Source organism: Nomascus leucogenys, chromosome 8 (genome assembly GCF_006542625.1).
Source record: "Nomascus leucogenys isolate Asia chromosome 8, Asia_NLE_v1, whole genome shotgun sequence".
NCBI classification, from domain to species: Eukaryota; Metazoa; Chordata; class Mammalia; order Primates; family Hylobatidae; genus Nomascus; species Nomascus leucogenys.
In genome coordinates, this window is record NC_044388.1 from 72,579,379 (window position 1) to 72,598,672 (window position 19,294).

At 40.4% G+C, this 19,294-nt stretch overlaps 1 non-coding gene across 1 annotated transcript; it reads left to right on the top strand.

Annotated features, from left to right (window-relative positions):
• Positions 1-18,232: 18,232 nt before the first annotated feature.
• LOC115836499 lies at positions 18,233-18,334 on the top strand. The gene has a single exon (XR_004031573.1). It is a non-coding gene; the product is annotated as a small nucleolar RNA SNORD46 (small nucleolar RNA).
• The last annotated feature ends 960 nt before the right edge of the window (positions 18,335-19,294 follow it).

Consider the following 19,294-nt stretch of genomic DNA (forward strand, 5'->3'; position numbering starts at 1 on the left):
TGTGTGTGTGTGTAAGAAAAAAGAAAGGATTTTCTAGGGAGGACTAAGCTTAGAGCATGAATATGGGTTCCCCAAAGCAAAGCTTCCTTCAATATAACATTTGAGTGGGAGAAGCCCAGTGGATGACTAGCTCACCATTTCTATATCTAAAAGCAAAATCTTCCAGCCAACAAGTCTTGCCCGCTGATGCAGAGCTACGAGTCATACTTCTCATTCCAGCAGGAGACCAATGGAACAGCTAAATCCAGCTAGTCAAGAGCAGAATGAATTGTTTCCAGCAGTCCTGAATAAACAACTTGTCTTTCATCCTTACATATGAAAGTACAACCTGAGTCATCAGACATCTGTGGAAAACCAGCACCTTGAAGGAGGTGGTACATACATAGGGAATAATAGACTCAGTGGGAAACATAAGGACTTCAGAAATCACAGAACTCTAAAAAGAATCTAATCAGTCTTCAAGAATAAATTAAAGCCATAAGATAAAAATACTATGAAAAAGAACATAAAGTAGTTCAAAATAACAAATAACTAAAAGAATAAGTTGAAAGCATTTCCTGAAAAGCAAAATTATCCCTCATTTTAAAAATGAAAAATATGAGACAATTGGTAAAGACATACAAATTCAATTAAGGAGAAAAAGATAACAAAACAATAATAGACAAGAAATTATCAGTAAAATAATAGAAAAAAAATTTCCAAAGCTATAGGATACAAAAATCTTCAGACTGAAAATGCCTGCTGAAGACTGGGTGCAATGACTCACACCTGTAATCCCAGCACTTTGGGAGGCTGAGGTGGGCAGATTACTTGAGGTCAGGAGTTCGAGACTAGCCTAGCCAACACGGTGAAACCATCTCTACAAAAAATACAAAAATTAGCCAGGCATGGTGGCATGAGTCTGTAATCCCAGCTGCCCGGGAGGCTGAGGCAGTAGAATCGCTTGGACCCAGGAGTGGAGATTGCAGTGAGCAGAGTTTGCCCCACTGCACTACAGCCTGATTGACATAGTAAGACTCTGTCAAAAAAAAGGAAAAAGAAAGAGAAAAAGAAAAAGAGAGAGAGAGAGAAAGGAAGAAAGAGAGAAAGAAAAAAACAGAAAGAAAGAAAGAAAGAGAAAGAATGAATGAAAGAGAGAGAAAGAAAGAAAGAAAAAGAAGCATGCTGCATATTCAGCAATATGCATGGTTAAAAAGAAAAGTCAGGCATGTTTTTGTGAAATTTTTGGACACAAAAGATAAAAGGATCCAAGAAGCATCCCAGAGAACAGCAGCCCACCTACAAAATGATAAAAGTCAGACTGGGGAAAGAGCAGGTATGATCTCTGCAAAAGATAGTAAGCAAGGTAACTGAGTCTACAGAAAATAGATGTTCTTCATATCGACAAGAAAGGAGCAAAGCAATAGAAACTCTAGGAAGAAAATTTTTTAATAAACTGCACAAAGAAATGATGGTTGTGACATGATAGGGAAGAATTGATAGAGCATAAGAAAAGTGAAGCCACTGGAAACTTGACCTTCCCACTAGACACACATTCTATTTCTGTAGAACAAAAGCTGGGACTATTGAACCCACAGAGAAAAAAAACAGAATCTTGTCACCTCAATAGTTTTGCAGTGATGATCATTACAAAGTCAAAGTAATGCAAGCTCTTCTTACTTGCTTTCAACTTTCAGAATCAAACTATAGCCAAAAGTCTAAATTATGATTGTAAAATGAACTGTATGTGTGATAAATCTGATGATATGAAAATGAAGGTAGGGCTAGCAAAATTCAGAAAGCAAAATAAAACAAAAATAAAAGGAGATAAAAGTAGGTTTATCTGGTTTAGTGAAGAGTCAAGAGTAACTGTCTTAGTCTATTTGGGCTGCAGTAACAAAATACCATAGATTGGGTGGCTTATGAACAACAGACATTTGTTTCTCACAGTTCTGGAGGCTGGGAAGTCCAAGATACGTCAAGAGAAGATTCAGTGTCTGGTGAGAGCTGTTCTCTGCCTCATCCATGGTGCTTTCTGGCTGTGTCCTCACTTGGTGGAAGGGGGAACATCTGGTTTCTTTAGCCTCCTATAAGGGCACAAATCTCATTCATAAGGGCCCCATCCTCATGCCCCAGTCACCTCTCAAAGGCCTCGCCTCCTAATACTGTCACAGTAGGGGTTAGGTCTCAACGTGTGAATTTTGTGGGTATACAAACTGTATACCAATCTGTAGCAGTAGCTGGCTAAAGCTTATAGAAATAAATAACGACTTAAGTTTATAATTTACAACTGTAAAGATAACTCAATGAAAGAATTAAAACATAACAAACAATGGAAAGAGGAAAGAGAATAAAATGAGAGGTATGGAAAGTGAATTTAACCCCCATCTTTAATTGTAAGAAATTAGGCTGGGTGCGGTGGCTCACGCCTATAATCTCAGTGCTTTGGAAGGTCGAGGCAGGTTTATCACTTGAGCTCAAGGGTTTGAGGACAGCCTGGGCAACATGGAAAAATCCTGTCTCTACTTAAAAAAAAAAAATACAAAAATTAGCTGGGTGTGGTGGTACATGCCTGTGGTTCCAGCTACTCGGGAGGCTGAGGCAGGAGGATCACTTGAGCCAGGTTGAGGCTGCAGTGAGCCGAGGTCACACCACTGCACTCCAGCCTGGGCGACAGAGCCAGACCCTGTCTCAAGAAAAGATAAATTATTATCTCCATTAATAAATCAAGAAATAGTAAATATAGTATTTGAAGTTATGGAAGAAGCCACTAGAAGAATTTCAAACAGTAAATGTTAAAAGAGGTTGCCTCTGAGGGGCTGGGGGAAGCCAGGGATAAGCAAGATGATTTTTACTCGTAGTGAAGACTTAAGACCGTCCTAGTCACAGCCCCGGTCCCTGTAGTTCTTATATAGACTTTAAACTAATTTCTATTGTGTTAGATGCTACAAAAAAAGAGGACACAAGCATTAACAGATCCTTAAAACAAAATGATTGATTCTAGTTTAAGGTTCTGGGAAAGCCTCAAAGGAAGTGATATTTAATTTTTGTCTTGAAATATGAGTAGAAGTTAACGAGAGTGATCTTGCCTTCACAAGGGGTTTGTTCTTTTTTCTGGGAGGTTGCAAGTCAGAGGTAGTGGATGATGAGAAGAGAGAGAGAAGAGCTTTCCAGGCAGAGACAACAGCATGTGCAAACACACAGAACCAAGACTGAGTGAGGCACGTTGAAAAATTGTAAGAAGCCCATCCTAGCTGAAGCAGCCCATGAGCCCTGGGGTGAGCGTCTAGAGATGGCAAGGCCAACAAGCCCTGTCATCAAGCTGCACACCTCCAGGAGGCACCATTTACAGTGACTGCAATGTAAACAACACCTCCTAGAGCTCTGTAGCAGGACTGTACTGGGGGAGCAGTCTGAGCAGTCGCAGAGGGTTAGGTTTGCTACAGAAGGCCAAGATCGGACCAGAGGTGATGGGAGACTTGAGGATCGAAGACAAGAGCTGAGAGCAGCCAGCATGGGGAGAGCAGCAGAGACTGAATCAGAAATGAATGCAAACCGGGCAGAGGAGGGTCCTTGTTCTGTGCCCCAACCCTTAAGGCGTCTTAGCTTTCTCTCCAAGTCCCTGTCTCTACAACATCACCAACTTCAGAATCAGAGGAATCATTTCCTTTGCCTTCTGAGAAATGGAAAATGTCAACAAGAAATGTTGGGCTTTTGTCACAATGGGACCTTTAACAAATGTTACCCTGTATCTTGCCCCTATGCCAATTTTCTATCTGCTCTAGGAAAAAAGGTGAAGTGGGAGAGCCTACAGTCTGTATGTTGCTAGTCAGCCTCTTCAGAGTACTGAATGATGAAACAGAACTCAGAAATGGAACAATGCGGAGAAAATAACTGAAATAGCTAAGATGTGTTGAGAGCTTCCTCTTTGCCAAGTAATGTGACAAATACCATTATGCATTTTTGCATTTAATATCATTTATCCTTGAAAGGATTGTAAGGATGACTACAGTTACTTTCTCCATTTTACAGATAAGGGAATCTGGGCTCAGAGAGATGAAGTGAGTCACCCAAGGTGGTCATGCAGCCAGAAAGTAATTCAACTAGTGTTTAAACCCAGGTAGCCTGACTCAAAGCCTTCCCTCCCTGTGAACGGATTCTGTCAGAAAGAATGAGAAAGTAGCTGCAACTCATCTGTTTAATATGTCCCAGATTTAACATATCTTTTAGCACAAGGCTCTGCATGGGCAAAAAATATTATATATATTTTATAGATATAATAATATGTATTTATTTAATATATATTTATTATATATGCAATAAAACCACTACATGGGAATTCGGTCCAAACCATTGCAGGCAATAAAGATTCCACTGAACTGGAGTGCTGAGCTAATAAAAGATTGGTCCAGAATGCTATTTTTGTCTTCCCAGAAATTTTATAAGAACAAATCTGTAATCCGTAAGGTCCTTGAAGGTTGGTACCATGTCTTACTCATATTTCTCCCCAACACATAGCACGGTATCTAATTCACAGGAGAAGCTCAATGAATGTTTGCTGAATTGAGGTGTTTGAGTTGAAGAAACTGCAATAATTGTTCTTAGTAAACAGACCTCCTTGTGACCTGCACCAATCCATGATACTGGTAAGAATCATATTTCTCATGCAGCATGTGAGTGTCTTGCATGCTTTGACCTGTCTTAGAATGCATTCACTGAAATTCCTAGAAGGTGTACGGTGTTAATCTCCCACAAGAGATGTGTGCATTTTTATTTATTTTTTGAGATAGAATCTTGCTCTGTTCCCCAGGCTGCAATGCAGTGGCATGATCTTGGCTCACTGCAACCTCCACCTCCCGGGCTCAAGCAATTCTCCTGTCTCAGCCTCCTGAGTAACTGGGACTACAGGCATCCACCACCAAGCCCGGCTAATTTTCGTATTTTTAGTAGAGACGGAGTTTCACCATATTGGTAAGGCTGGTCTCAAACTCCTGACCTCAGGCGATCCGCCCGCCTTGGCCTCCCAAAGTGCTGGGATTATAGGCGTGAGACACCGCGCCCAGCCGATGTGTGCATTTTTAACTATGTGAGTACAGCTCAACTCTGATTGAGGGAGGCAGGATAGCCTAGTGGTTAAGCATGCAAGCTCGAGTCAGACTATGCATTCAAGTTTTGGCTCTATCATTCTGCAGACTTGCAAAGGTAGGGCATTGGCCAAATCACTACAACTCTCTGGGCCTCAGTTTCCTCATCTATCAAGAAGTACCTACTGTGGTTGCTGTTGAGGATTAAATGAGTTAACACAGCTAAAGCAATCAGAGCAGTGACTTACACAGAGCTAGCACTTAATAAATGCTAATTGTCACTATTTGGGGCAAGGCCCATTTAAATCACACCTGTTTAAGTCTCCAATAGAAGCATAAGTCTCCCAATTTGCCTGTGAACACATTTGCTTTCACCTCTACAGTCACCCCTACTGTCGGATCTGAAGTGATTTGGAACTCACCAGACAGGGCACTGACCTTTTCAACATCAAGTTTAATTAAGCCTAGTGAATAGCTAAAGTGTGATGTTTCATGTCTTTCCATGTAGTTCAGTGAGAAAGATTTATTAACTCATTAAAATGTCGTGCTAGTTATTTTCAGCCTTTCAGAATGACTGTGACTTCCAGCCAGCTATTTATCCCAGAAAAGGCCCAGAATAGAATCTGACTTTATGAACTTCCTAGACCTGAATCTATGTCACCGGATCATGTTGCTCCAACATTAGGGATCAAAAGCTTCAACGAATATGGTGGCTGATTTAGACTCACCTGCCTCGGGTGACATTCAAAAGGCTGCTGATGTGTCACGGTGAGGCTGCGCCAGGCTGGCACCAGAGCTTGCTTCTTCCTTCCATGGAATGGAGCTGGCTGAAGAGGCTGGGCAATCCGGGTCCGAGGAGCTGAGTCTCTGCCGTGTATTGACTGTCTTGTTTCCTGTCCCCCACCTGCCTCACCCTAACTCTTCATTCAAGTTGCAAATGTATATTCTCCTCCGAGGAGGCTTGCTTTTGAGGAAGACAGTACAAATTCCAGAAATTCCCTTCTCGCTCCCATCCTGGAAAATATGCCTACCCTAGAGTGTAATAATCTGCACTTTTATTTTTGCTTACTCTTTCTAGTGTTTTCTGGTTAAATTAGAAGCAGTAGAACATAGTGGCTAATAACATGAGCTGAGAAAGGGTGAATCCAGACTTTTCAATTTACTAGTTGTGTGACTTTAAACAAATTATTTACTCCATGCCTTACACACTTCATCAATAAAATGGAAGTAATGGTACCTTCCTCATACAGCTCTAGTGAATTTTTTTTCTTAATCCGTGTGAGGGCTTTAGAAGTGTATCTATCAAGTAAAGAATCACATTCATACTGATATTTTTGTTCTTGCAACTATTTATTGTTCTTGCAGCTAGCTGTTGTCCTCATCGTTTTTGTTACAGCCCTCCTAGTGGGCAGGGACTCAGTCACTCACTCCTAGTGCCAAGCAGAGATTCATACTTAATAATGTTCCTTTGATAATGGCTAATAATGGGAATAAGAATGAGGGAAGAAGATGCCAAATAAGATCTAGGTTTTTAATAAATTAAGGGAGGCAAAAATGATTTCCCTAGCAGCCAGATTTCTAAATGCATTTCCACCATCATCTCCAGCTTCCTATTCGTTAATACAATTTCCTGCTTTCGAATATTGAGCACCAAACAGGAAATTAGTTTGAGGATGATGGTCTCCAGCCAAAGAAAGGAAAGCAATTTCCACGGCAAGTAACCAGACACTTTTTCTAGGATATCCTCGGAAACTGGATGTAACCAGTATGGACCTCAAAGTAATCTCAGTGGACCTTAAAGTTTCACTCCTAGAAATGGAGGGCAAAATTGCACTTCCTCATCTGAATAACCCAAAAGATCATCCAAATTTTATTTTCTACCCAGAGACTGCTTGTCAGAAATGCAAATGCAGAAGGACGTGACACTGCAGCTGGTGGAAAATGGGTGGCTTTCTGGTGGTGACCCCCTCTTTGTGTCAGGGTCACTTGTGCACAGGAACAGCAAAGCCAGGATATGGAGACTGCATTAAGCCTGGTTTACTCTCTGGCAGCTGGAGGCATGATGCTCTACATGGCAGAGGGTCCAATAAACCTTTTACTGATGATGAAGATAATGTATAGATCCTCACACTAACATAATGCCCGAACAGGTATCTGGTTGCCCACTAGTATTTTACCAGAAGCCTAACACCTTGAGCACTTCATGGATTACGACAATCACAGATAGAAACTTTCCAATATACCATTCACATCATCTGTGGCTACTCTATGTGGGCTGCATGGGATGGAATCAGCCATAGTTAAAGCTCTAGGGTAGCCATGAAGACAAATTCCCCCAAAATTTTACATGTAAGCAGTTTTTATGTTCAGTGCTGTGAAGCTTACCAAAGCTAATGTCAAGATGATTACACGGCACGTAGAATGGGCTTGCTCCATCCTACTCTCATACACATGCACACGCCATCATCAATGCCAATACCATCTCCCCTCTCTTTCTAAGGGACATCCTAAAAATTAATTAGCAGATTTAGTTTAAAAAAAGTTATAAACCTAGCAGGTCAAGGTAATATAAGTACAGCAAGACTGAAAACAGAGCTCTGGGCAGTATTTTTGTTAATAACAAAAAAGAACCAAGAAAGAAACTGTTCTGGCTCAAAAGTGGGTAGTAGAGAAGCAGAAAGAAGCCAGGGAAGGTTGCCAGGAGTTTCAAAAGAAGATGCCAAAAAACCAAGCAAGAAAAAAACAAGCTAATAATTATAATATCTCACAGCTGCTGAATGCTTACTTTGTGCTGAGTGCTGTACATACATTCTGCCTTAAATCCTCACAGGTTGACAAAGTAGCATATTATTATTACTTCTCTTTTATGTAAGGAAGAAAACTGCAGCTCAGAGACGTTGGAAAAATTGCCTAAGTCACACAACAAGTGTCAAAGCCAAAACTAAAACCAAGTATCCCTGATGCTGCCTGTGTACTTAAGTACTAGAGACAAGGGAAGTGACCCGAGATTGAAGAGGAAGAGAGTCAAGGAGGCAGCAGGAGCTGGCAAAGCCAGAGTGGTCTGTGAATGAGGGATTCTGACTCAGGGAAGCTCATAAAGTCAAGCTTGGCCGGGCATGGTGGCTCATGCCTGTAATCTCAGCACTTTGGGAGGCCAAGGCAGGTGGATCACAAGGTCAGGAGTTTGAGACCAGCCTGGACAACATAATGAAACCTCGTCTCCATTAAAAATACAAAAATTAGCCAGGCATGGTGGTGGGCACCTGTAACCCCAGCTACACAGGAGACTGAGGCAGGAGAATTGCTTGAACCTGGGAGGTGGAGGTTGCAGTAAGCCGAGATTGCACCACTGCACTCCAGCCTGGGCGACAGAGTGAGACTCGTCTCAAAAAAAAAAAAAAAAGTCAACCTCACCCTTGTCTGCTCATGGCATGTGTACTAGTTGAGTGTTCTTAGAAAGGAAGTGCCTAATGCTTAATCAGAGATGGCATGTCCAAATCCTACCCACACACCTAGTCTCAGTTCAAATGCTACTTCTTCCACAACGTCTTTGCTGATTTCTCAAATGGAGATGGAAATGATCCCTCTCCTTCTACTGAACGTCTTCATCTTTATTTCTCTAATGCCCTTTAGCACTTTCTTATAAGATAGTTATTTAAATCCATGTCACCCATTTCAACAAATATTGGTCACCCACCATTAGATAGGAAAATGAACTTGTTAATATCCAATGGATATGAAATTACAGTAATAGATGGCTCACTCTCCTCTAAAGATGTGAGCTCCTCTTTCATTAAGATTTGGGGGCTGGGTGCAGCGGCTCACGCCTGTAATCCCAACACTTTGAGAGGCCGAAGCAGGCAGATCACATGAGGCCAGGAGTTCAAGACTGGCCTGGCCAATACGGAGAAGCTCCGTCTCTATTAAAAATACAAAAATTAACTGGGTTTGGTGATGGATGATGTCTATAATCTCAGCTACTCAGGCGGCTGAGGCAGGAGAATCGCTTGAACCCGGGAGGTGGAGGTTGCAGTGAGCCAAGATCACGCCGCTACAGTCCAGCCTGGTGACAGAGAGAGACTCTCTCTCAAAAAAAAAAAAAAAAAAAAAAAAAAGTAGACTTGGGAAGGTGTCTGCCAAGCTCAGGTCTGCATTTTTCAGTCTTTCTTTCATCTAGCTGGAGCCATGTGGCTGAGGTCTGGCCAACCTTATGTGGGCAGAAATAATTATACACCTCACCCACGCCTGGCCTTTAGGAAGCTCCCCTGTGATTCTGGTCTCCCTCTTTTGCCATCTTCCGGCTGGATGTCAACAGGCTGGGCAACCAGGGAGCCATGAGTAAAGTGCCATTGCCCCTGTCAGCCTGGTTCCCTAAATAATTGTGTGTCAATACAGTTCCCCATCCCTTGCCTCACACTTTAACTTTATGTGAACACTTGTTTATGTTTATATAAATTATATTTTGTTAAACCACTGAAATGTTATAGTTATCTGTTAAAATAAACAAGAGGTGTAAGATTCAGCCACTACTGTGGTAAATTCAGGAGGTATCAGGTCTGTACAGAAGCCCTGAGGCCTAGGGCTTTGATAGTTAACACACACAGGAGGGATGGAGCTCCAGCCTTATGCCCATGCAAGGCAGAGGGGTGGCAAAAAAAAAAAAAAAAAAAAAAAAAGACATGACTGCACACTGGAGATGGACCTTATAAGAATGTACACATGGCTGGGTGTGGTGGTTCACGCCTGTAATTCCAGCACTTTGGGAGGGTGGATCACTTGAGGCCAGGAGTTCGAGACCAGCCTGGCCAGCATGGTGAAACCCCATCTCTACTAAAAATACAAAAATTAAATTGACATGGTGGCACAAGCCTGTAATCCCAGATACTCAGGAGGCTGAGGCAGGAGAATCGCTTGAACCTGGGAGGCAAAAGTTGTAGTGAGCCAAAATCATGCCACTTCACTCCAGCCTGGGCAACAGAGTAAGACTCTGTCTCAAAAAAAAGAAAAAAAAAAAAAAGAATGCACGCCCAGTTGAAACCCTGGCAGTATGGAAAATACAGGAAAGTTCACAATGTTAACAATTATTTTAAAATTATATGAAAACTACTGTAATGAAGTTCTATAAATATAAGTAATATGGAAAACCTGATGCCAATTAATTTTTGTAGAATACTTGAGAAAATTCAAAACATGAACAAAATGTTATATGATTCATAAATGTACTGTGTTTATCAATGGCTCATTATTAAAGAGGGTCTCTGGACTATGGATTTTCACTGCTTTTGCAAGAGAACACCGAGATGGGAACTCTGTACATGAGCAATAGTACAGGAGTTTAACAGGTAGTATTGTTGTGTTGAATCACCGTGTGAATTTAAATGTACTTCGAGATGAAGTTTTGGTCTTGTTGCCTAGGCTGGAGTGCAATGGCATGATCTCAGCTCACTGCAACCTCCGCCTCCCGGGTTCAAGTGATTATCCTGCCTCAGCCTCCCGAGTAGCTGGGATTACAGGCGCTCACCAGCATGCCCGGCTAATTTTTTGTATTTTTAGTAGAGATGCAGTTTCACCATGTTCGTCAGGCTGTTCTCGAACTCCTGAGCTCAGGTGATCCACCCATCTCGGCCTCACAAAGTGCTGAGATTACAGACATGAGCCACTGTGCCTGGCCTTAAATGTACTTCTTATATATAGGTAGGTTTAATTTTTACATAGTTAATTTTTCTGTGATTAATAGGCCACTGAAAAAAATGAGTCTTTGTTAATTGTTGGGATTTTTTTTACTCACCTTTGTGACAGGTTCTGGATATCCTCACCCATTTTATATATTCCATCTGTTATTATAACAAAAACTTCTCAATTTGGGTGTATAAAACTTTCTTTGCTAATAAAGAGTTGGTGTCGGCCGGGCGCGGTGGCTCACACCTATAATCCCAGCACTTTGGGAGGTCGAGGTGGGTGGATCACCTGAGGTCAGGAGTTCAAGACCAACACGGTGAAACCCCATCTCTACTAAAAATAAAAATAAATAAAAAATTTAAAAAACTAGCCGAGCGTGGTGGTGAGCGCCTGTTATCCCAGCTACTCAGGAGGCTGAGGCAGAAGAATTACTTGAACTCAGGAGACAGAGGTTGCAGTGAGCCACTGCAACTCCAGCCTCAGCAACAGAGTGAGATTAGGCAGGAGAAGGAAATAAAGGGCATTCAATTAGGAAAAGAGGAAGTCAAATCATCCCTGTTTGCAGATGACATGATTGTATATCTAGAAAACCCCATTGTCTCAGCCCAAAATCTCCTTAAGGTGATAAGCAACTTCAGCAAAGTCTCAGGATACAAAATCAATGTACAAAAATCACAAGCATTCTTATACACCAATAACAGACAAACAGAGAGCCAAATCATGAGTGAACTCCCATTCACAATTGCTTCAAAGGGAATAAAATACCTAGGAATCCAACTTACAAGGGATGTGAAGGACCTCTTCAAGGACAACTACAAACCACTGCTCAATGAAATAAAAGAGGATACAAACAAATGGAAGAACATTCCATGCTCATGGGTAGGAAGAATCAATATTGTGAAAATGGCCATACTGCCCAAGGTAATTTATAGATTCAATGCCATCCCCATCAAGCTACCAATGACTTTCTTCACAGAATTGGAAAAAACTACTTTAAAGTTCATATGGAACCAAAAAAGAGCCTGCATCGCCAAGACAATCCTAAGCCAAAAGAACAAAGCTGGAGGCATCATGCTACCTGACTTCAAACTATACTAGAAGGCTACAGTAACCAAAACAGCATGGTACTGATACCAAAACAGAGATATAGACCAATGGAACAGAACAGAGCCCTCAGAAATAATGCCACATACCTACAACTATCTGATCTTTGACAAACCTGACAAAAACAAGCAATGGGAAAAGGATTCCCTATTTATAAATGGTGCTGGCAAAACTGGCTAGCCATATATAGAAAGCTGAAACTGGATGCCTTCCTTACACCTTATACAAAAATTAATTCAAGATGGATTAAAGACTTAAATGTCAGACCTAAAACCATAAAATCCCTGAAGAAAACCTAGGCAATACCATTCAGGACATAGGCGTGGGCAAGGACTTCATGTCTAAAACACCAAAAGCAATGGCAACAAAAGCCAAAATTGACAAATGGGATCTAATTAAACTAAAGAGCTTCTGCACAACAAAAGAAACTACCATTAGAGTGAACAGGCAACCTACAGAATAGGAGAAAATTTTTGCAACCTACTCATCTGACAAAGGGCTAATATCCAGAATCTACAATGAACTCAAACAAATTTACAAGAAAAAAACAAACAATCCAATCAAAAAGTGGGCGAAGGATATGAACAGACACTTCTCAAAAGAAGACATTTATGCAGCCAAAAGACACATGAAAAAATGCTCATCATCACCGGCCATCAGAGAAATGCAAATCAAAACCACAATGAGATACCATCTCACACCAGTTAGAATGGCCATCATTAAAAAGTCAGGAAACAACAGGTGCTGGAGAGGATGTGGAGAAATAGGAACACTTTTACACTGTTGGTGGGACTGTAAACTAGTTCAACCATTGTGGAAGTCAGTGTGGCGATTCCTCAGGGATCTAGACCTAGAAATACCATTTGACCCAGCCATCCCATTCCTGGGTATATATCCAAAGGATTATAAATCATGCTGCTATAAAGACACATGCACACATATGTTTATTGCGGCACTATTCACAATAGTAAAGACTTGGAACCAACCGAAATGTCCAACAATGATAGACTGGATTAAGAAAATGTGGCACATATATACCATGGAATACTATGCAGCCATAAAAAATGATGAGTTCATGTCCTTTGTAGGGACATGGATGAAACTGGAAACCATCATTCTCAGCAAACTATCGCAAGGACAAAAATCCAAACACCACATGTTCTCACTCGTAGGTGGGAATTGAACAATGAGAACACATGGACACAGGAAGGGGAACATCACACATCAGGGACTGTTGTGGGGTGGGGGGTGAGGGGAGGGGAGAGGGATAGCATTAGCAGATATACCTAATGTAAATGACGAGTTAATGGGTGCAGCACACCAACATGGCACATGTATACATGTGTAACAAACCTGCAAGTTGTGCACATGTACCCTAAAACTTAAAGTATAATAATAATAAAATAAAATAAAAGAGTTGGTATCAATTTTTTTTTTTTTTTTTTTGAGATGGAGTTTCACTCTGTCGCCCAGGCTGGAGTGCAGTGGCGCGATCTCGGCTCACTGCAAGCTCCGTCTCCTAGGTTCTCGCCATTCTCCTTCATCGGCCTCCTGAGTAGCTGGGACTACAGGCGCCCGCCACCACGCCCGGCTAATTTTTTGTATTTTTAGTAGAGACAGGGTTTCACCGTGTTAGCCAGGATGGTCTCAATCTCCTGACCTCGTGATCCGCCCACCTTGGCCTCCCAAAGTGCTGGGATTACAGGCGTCAGCCACTGCGCCCGGCCTGGTGTCAATTTTTAAGTACGTAAAGTTTCTCATGAAGTATGGTTTCATGTGAATTATTACTTTCATGTGTTGCCCTTTACTCTGTCATTATTTCTGGATGTTATTTGATATTTTACTTTGAATTAAGGACTGAGCTGTGATAGGAGAATATGTTGTGTCTAATCTGAGGAAGAAAGCATACACTCTCGCCATCAAATGTAATGCTAGTTGTGCATTTTTAATAAATACCTTAACACAGGTTTTTTAAAGTGAGAAAAAAAGAATATGAGACCCCCTCCCTAACATAGGTTCCCTCATGCAACAGTTTATGAATGGGGAATTAGAAACAGCCTACTCTCCTAGGCTCCTAGAAATAGCATGGAAACAAGACTTCTTGCTATCCACCCTAGCCTCTTGCTAGTTACCAAAAAAAAACTATATAAAGTCAAATCCAATTCTATAACATGCAGGTCTCAATTATATACTACCCAAGTAGTTTGGGACTCTAAAATCAAAATAATAGACATAATATTGTTCTAAGAACCATGAAAGCTCTAGGACATTGGCAAAAGGAAATGTGAAACCTCTCCAGAAAGACTTCTACAACCCAGAGTATAAACGTGTCATGCAAGCAAAGAATCCAAAGATAAGCTCACAATAAAAATGTGCAGGCCATACAAAGAAAGGAACCCTGATGAGAGAAGCTCAGCAGACACAACAGATGGGAAAATAGGCACCCAAGGAAACAAAAATAATTTGTAAAATTGTGGGTATCCATAACTGAATATTTATATTTAAATATGTTCAAAATTATTAAAATTGTAAAAGAAAGAATAGAAAATGTAATAAAAGAAAAAGATCTCTGAACAGGCAAAAAGAAAACCAAATTTGAGAGAGCCAAATAGAGCTTCTGAAAATGAAAACCATAGCCATTAATCTTAAAAACAAAATGAAAGGAAAAAAATAGAAGATTGGATGCAGCTAAAGATTGATTTACGGAACTGAGGAAAGTTCTGAAATAATTACCCATAACCCAGAATAAAGATATAAATAAAAATATAAAAGAAAGACTGAGACCTGGAAAAAGAATCAAATATGCTCTATGTATCTAGAAAGAGTTGAAGGAGAGAAAAATTGAAATAAGGTTGAGGTAATACTTCAAATGATAATATCTGAGAATTTTCCAAAATTAGGAGAGAGAATAAAACTATGAAAAATAGCAAAATAAAATAGGATGAAGTTGAAATATATGTAAATTGAATTAACTTCCTATATAAAAGACAATGATTCATAGAATCGATTTTTTAAATCCAGTTATTTGCCATTTACAAGAGATATTCTTATAATGGCACAGAAAGGTTGAAAGAGAATAAAAAAAGTGATGGCTATTCTCACTAACCAAAAAGCGCCGTCACAGTAGTAGTGACATCCAAAGAAAAAACATAGCCCTTTAGCAAGACCACGAATTTGTCTAGCCCATTGAAATGCAAACTGCTTCTGATTCTCCTTCCTAACACGAATTGAGAACGCCTATGCCAGATTAATAGCCATATAAAACGAACAGAGGCTGTGTTCATCTTTTCTAATAAAGATACTGCATCTGACACAAGCTTTTGTAATTGAGGCTACTACTTTGTTAAGTGATGGTAGTACATTATCATCACCATGGTCCATTCAGTTTTTGCTGCAGCTAGACTAGTAAATTAAAAGGGATATAACAGGGACTACTACCTTTGCATCCTTTAAATATTTGAGGATAGCACTAATACCTCCTATTCCCTCAATATGTGATATTTTATTTTACTGGCCTGGGAGGGGGCATTTCAGGAGCTTCTACTCAGCCTTTTCTGCTGTAATACCTTATTCTATGATTCATAGGTCCTTCCAGTAGAAGACAGCTTAAAATTATAAAACAGAAGAAAACCTATAGTTCATAGGGACTAGTGTGTGAATCTGTCAACAGCTAAAAATGGTGATTCTGATTATACATTTGGGACTGAAGAAATATGACCACTTGTTGGGTCTGTGAATGCAGAGGACCCACTGCGCTATGGCCTTTGGTAAGGACTCTATTTATTATCTCTCATATGTCCTACTGTAATAGAGGAGACCAGATGTTACTTTGGGTCTCCAATAATCAATGTCAACTTGGAATCCAACAGTGCTCAAAAAAACTGTGCATTTCCCTTTTGTCAGTGTATAGATTATCCAAGGAATTGGATTGTAGGTCACTTTGGGGAAGGACTTTGGGAATTACTAAACTGCTCATGCCAGGGTGTTTCTGAGTCCTCTTCATGAGGACCCAGCTTCTTCAGCTGATGGGTTCTGATGAAAAAATAGCTCACGATGAAACCCAGCCAAAGGACTTTCACTGTTTATTGGAACAGCTGACCTTAGCCTTCTGCTCCACCATTCTTTACTCCACTTGATAAAATACATTAAGCACACCCTTGATAGCTGCCCATACATCTTTGCCTTTAGAAACACCATATCCTGTTGACCATCTTTACAGATCCTGCAAGTCAAAGCCTTCTGGCTGTCATTCCAATATTGCTGTCCATAATAATAATGCCCACCTTGCTTCTGATGCTGAAGTGCTATTCTGGGAGCCCCGTTATCTTTATTGCTGCTAGGGAACCCAGTTTTCCAATGGCATCTCCTACTTTCCACCCTTGCCTACAAAGTATAGCCACTACTGAGCTTCTCTAAAATGCTGGTGTTCACCAGCACACTGATCACCTTGACAAATGTTTTGCCTGTAAGCTCTCCTAACATTCTGTTTTATATAAGAGACTCGTTCTGGCATGCTCATATCAATGTGCCTTTTGATCCCTTCCTCCATAGTCTGCCATCACAGTCTGGAATCTCTACTTCATTGAATTGGAACCTGTGCTTTTTGCAATCCTCCAAGAGTCATGCCAGCAGCACATGAGGTGTCTTTCAGGACGCTTGCTGGGGGGGTTAAATCTTGTGTCACCAGAGCATGGCTCCAAATTTACAAACTCTTCCTCATCCAGTTACATATTCTTCCCCCAGTTGATCCAACTGCCTAAGAATTAACTCTAGGCATGCCACCCTGCCTCTTGCAGGAGAGTAAGCATTGTCTAGCAAGTGGGGTCTGCTCACATTTGAGGCCTCTGCATATACTTCAGGTAGTGAGGGACCTCTACCTTCCAACAAAGGAGAACAGGTCATTTCTGCATATGCAAAAGGTTCAGAGGAAACTGGAGGAGGTTCAAAGTTTTCAAGTGCATGTACCCTGATTGTCCCACACCAAGTCCTGGAGTTCTAATCCTTCCCCATTAAGGCTTGACATTGGGGGAACTTGCATAGGCTGAGAATTCAGTATCTCTTATTAAGTCCTAGTTCTGATCTTCAGCTCTATCTGCTTTTGAATGTGAGAGAAAGGTATTCTTTTAAGTGTTACCAGTGAAGTCCTCTGAATTTCATACTTGGCTTTGAATTGTTGATTAATAGATTTGAGTCTGTCATTTCTTTTTCAATTCTTAAAGTGTGCTTAGTGAAAGCAACCTAATTCCATAATCTGCCTTAGAGTTACTATTTCTCCACATACCTCCTGTGAAAGAAAAATAAAATCTCAGGACCCCAAACTCACTATGCCAAAGGGAAAGTTAGGCTTGGGAACTGAGTCTCACCAAAACAAAACAAAACAAAAAAAACTTTCCTTTTGTTCCCAGATAGCTGTAATTTCACATGCTTACTTTATCTTATGTAAAATATAGATTTCCTGAGTGAGACAAATGCCTAATTGACTTTTTCCCCTCCTCACTTTTTAATCGCAAGTAAAATGTAGATTCACTGAGTGCTACTCAAAGGCTCACAAGACTGCAATCACTTGCCTTATGCTTACCCTCCCTCCCTTTTTTCTTCCCCTCCTGCTTGCTCTTTCCTCTTAAATACTGAAATTTGCAAAATCCTTTATAGAAAAAGCACCAGTCACAGTAACTTTTGTTTCTATTCCCAGGCACGTCCCCAACCTTAGCAAAATAAACCTCTAATCGATTGAGATCTGTCTCAGTCCCTTTTCAGTTTACACTCCAAACTCCACAGGCATTGCACTAGCTAGTGCATCCCTTTCAACCTATATACTGTCCCAGTTTGCCACAGATGAAAATCTTTGCAATCACACTGCTACAACCTGCCAGAGACTATCAAAACTCGATTTACCTCCAGTAATGAGATATCCATTGCTGTCAGGCCAGCAAGTTATCCATTCCCAGAATTCCATCCTGAAAATCTATTTCCAAAGCCTAAGCTATTCTGATACCCTGTCTTAGGTTGGGCCCCCTAGATGCAGAACCTGAGATGGGGATTCTTCTATGATTTATTGAAGGATGGTTCATAAGAGGAGTGGGAGAAGCAGGACAGGGTGGAGGGAAAAGTACAGCAAGACGTGGCCCAAGATGCAGATCAAAAGTATTGCAAGATATAGTCAAAAAGTACCTGCAGCCTGATCCCACCTTGAGGCAAACGAATGCAGAGTGTGCAACTCTGATGCACACACTGCATCAGAGTTAGTCCCACCTTGAGGCAAAAGGATGACATCTTTCCTTTTAGGTCTGTTGTTGACTGCAAGCTATTAATGCAAGAAGGGAACCTCCTGGCCAAGACAGCTTCTGTTCAACTGCGGGCAATTCTCTGAAGCAAGTAAACAGTCACCCGAGGGCGATGAAAAAGCATCCCTAGGTGGTTGTGGCCATCTTGGTCAGCTATGTGCCACTTGCCAGTGCAAGGACTTATCATAGTTACACTGACTGTGCTAAAGTTAAAGAACACCCATAGCATTTGACAGGTGGGTGCACCAGCTGAGTGAAGTAGAGCACTCCCAGCATGCATTTACCCGTGAATGAACGAACAAACAGAAAATTACAAAACTTATTTAAAGCCAAATGACCATAAAAAATAACTTATATCAAAATCTGAGGTTATAGCTAATATGGTACACACTAGTAAATTTATAGCCTCAAAAGCATGTTAGAAATGAATAAAGCCAAAATGTAATCAGAAAGGCATTCAACTTAAGGAATTATAGAAAACTCACAGAAAGCAGAAGAAAGGAAATATTTGTGATAACAGCAATAAGGAAATAGAAAAAAATAAACAGTACGGAGGATCAAAAATGTGTTGCTGTAAAAAACATTAATAAAAACAAGTATCTGGCAATATTGAACAAGAAATAGAAAAGCAGATGTAAACAATATTGGAAATGGAAAAAGAGAACATTATTACATTTAGGCAAGAGTTTTTAAAAGTTCTAAAAATACTATAAATAACTTGGCAAATAAATTTGAAAATATGAAAGAAATTAACAATTTTTTAAAGAAATATAGATTGCCAATTCAATAAACAGAAAACCTGAATAGACAGGTAACCAGAAAAGAAATTCAATTTTAAAAAAGAAAAACTTTAATCATACACAAACACACACACACACACACACACACACACACAATACTAAGCTGAGGCAGTTTTATAAGTAATGAAACACTCAAGAAAGAGATGACCCAAACCTACAAACGTTTTAGTGAGTAGGAAAGAAGGGAAAGCCCTCTTCCTTATTTTATGAAGCTAACACAACCTTACTACTATAACCAGAAAAGAGGATGTATGAAAACAATCAAAATAGATCAATTCTACTTACAAACAGGTATAAAAATTCTAATTAGCAAACCAAATCCAGAAACGTAAAAATTGTATATATAACCAATTATTGTCTTAAG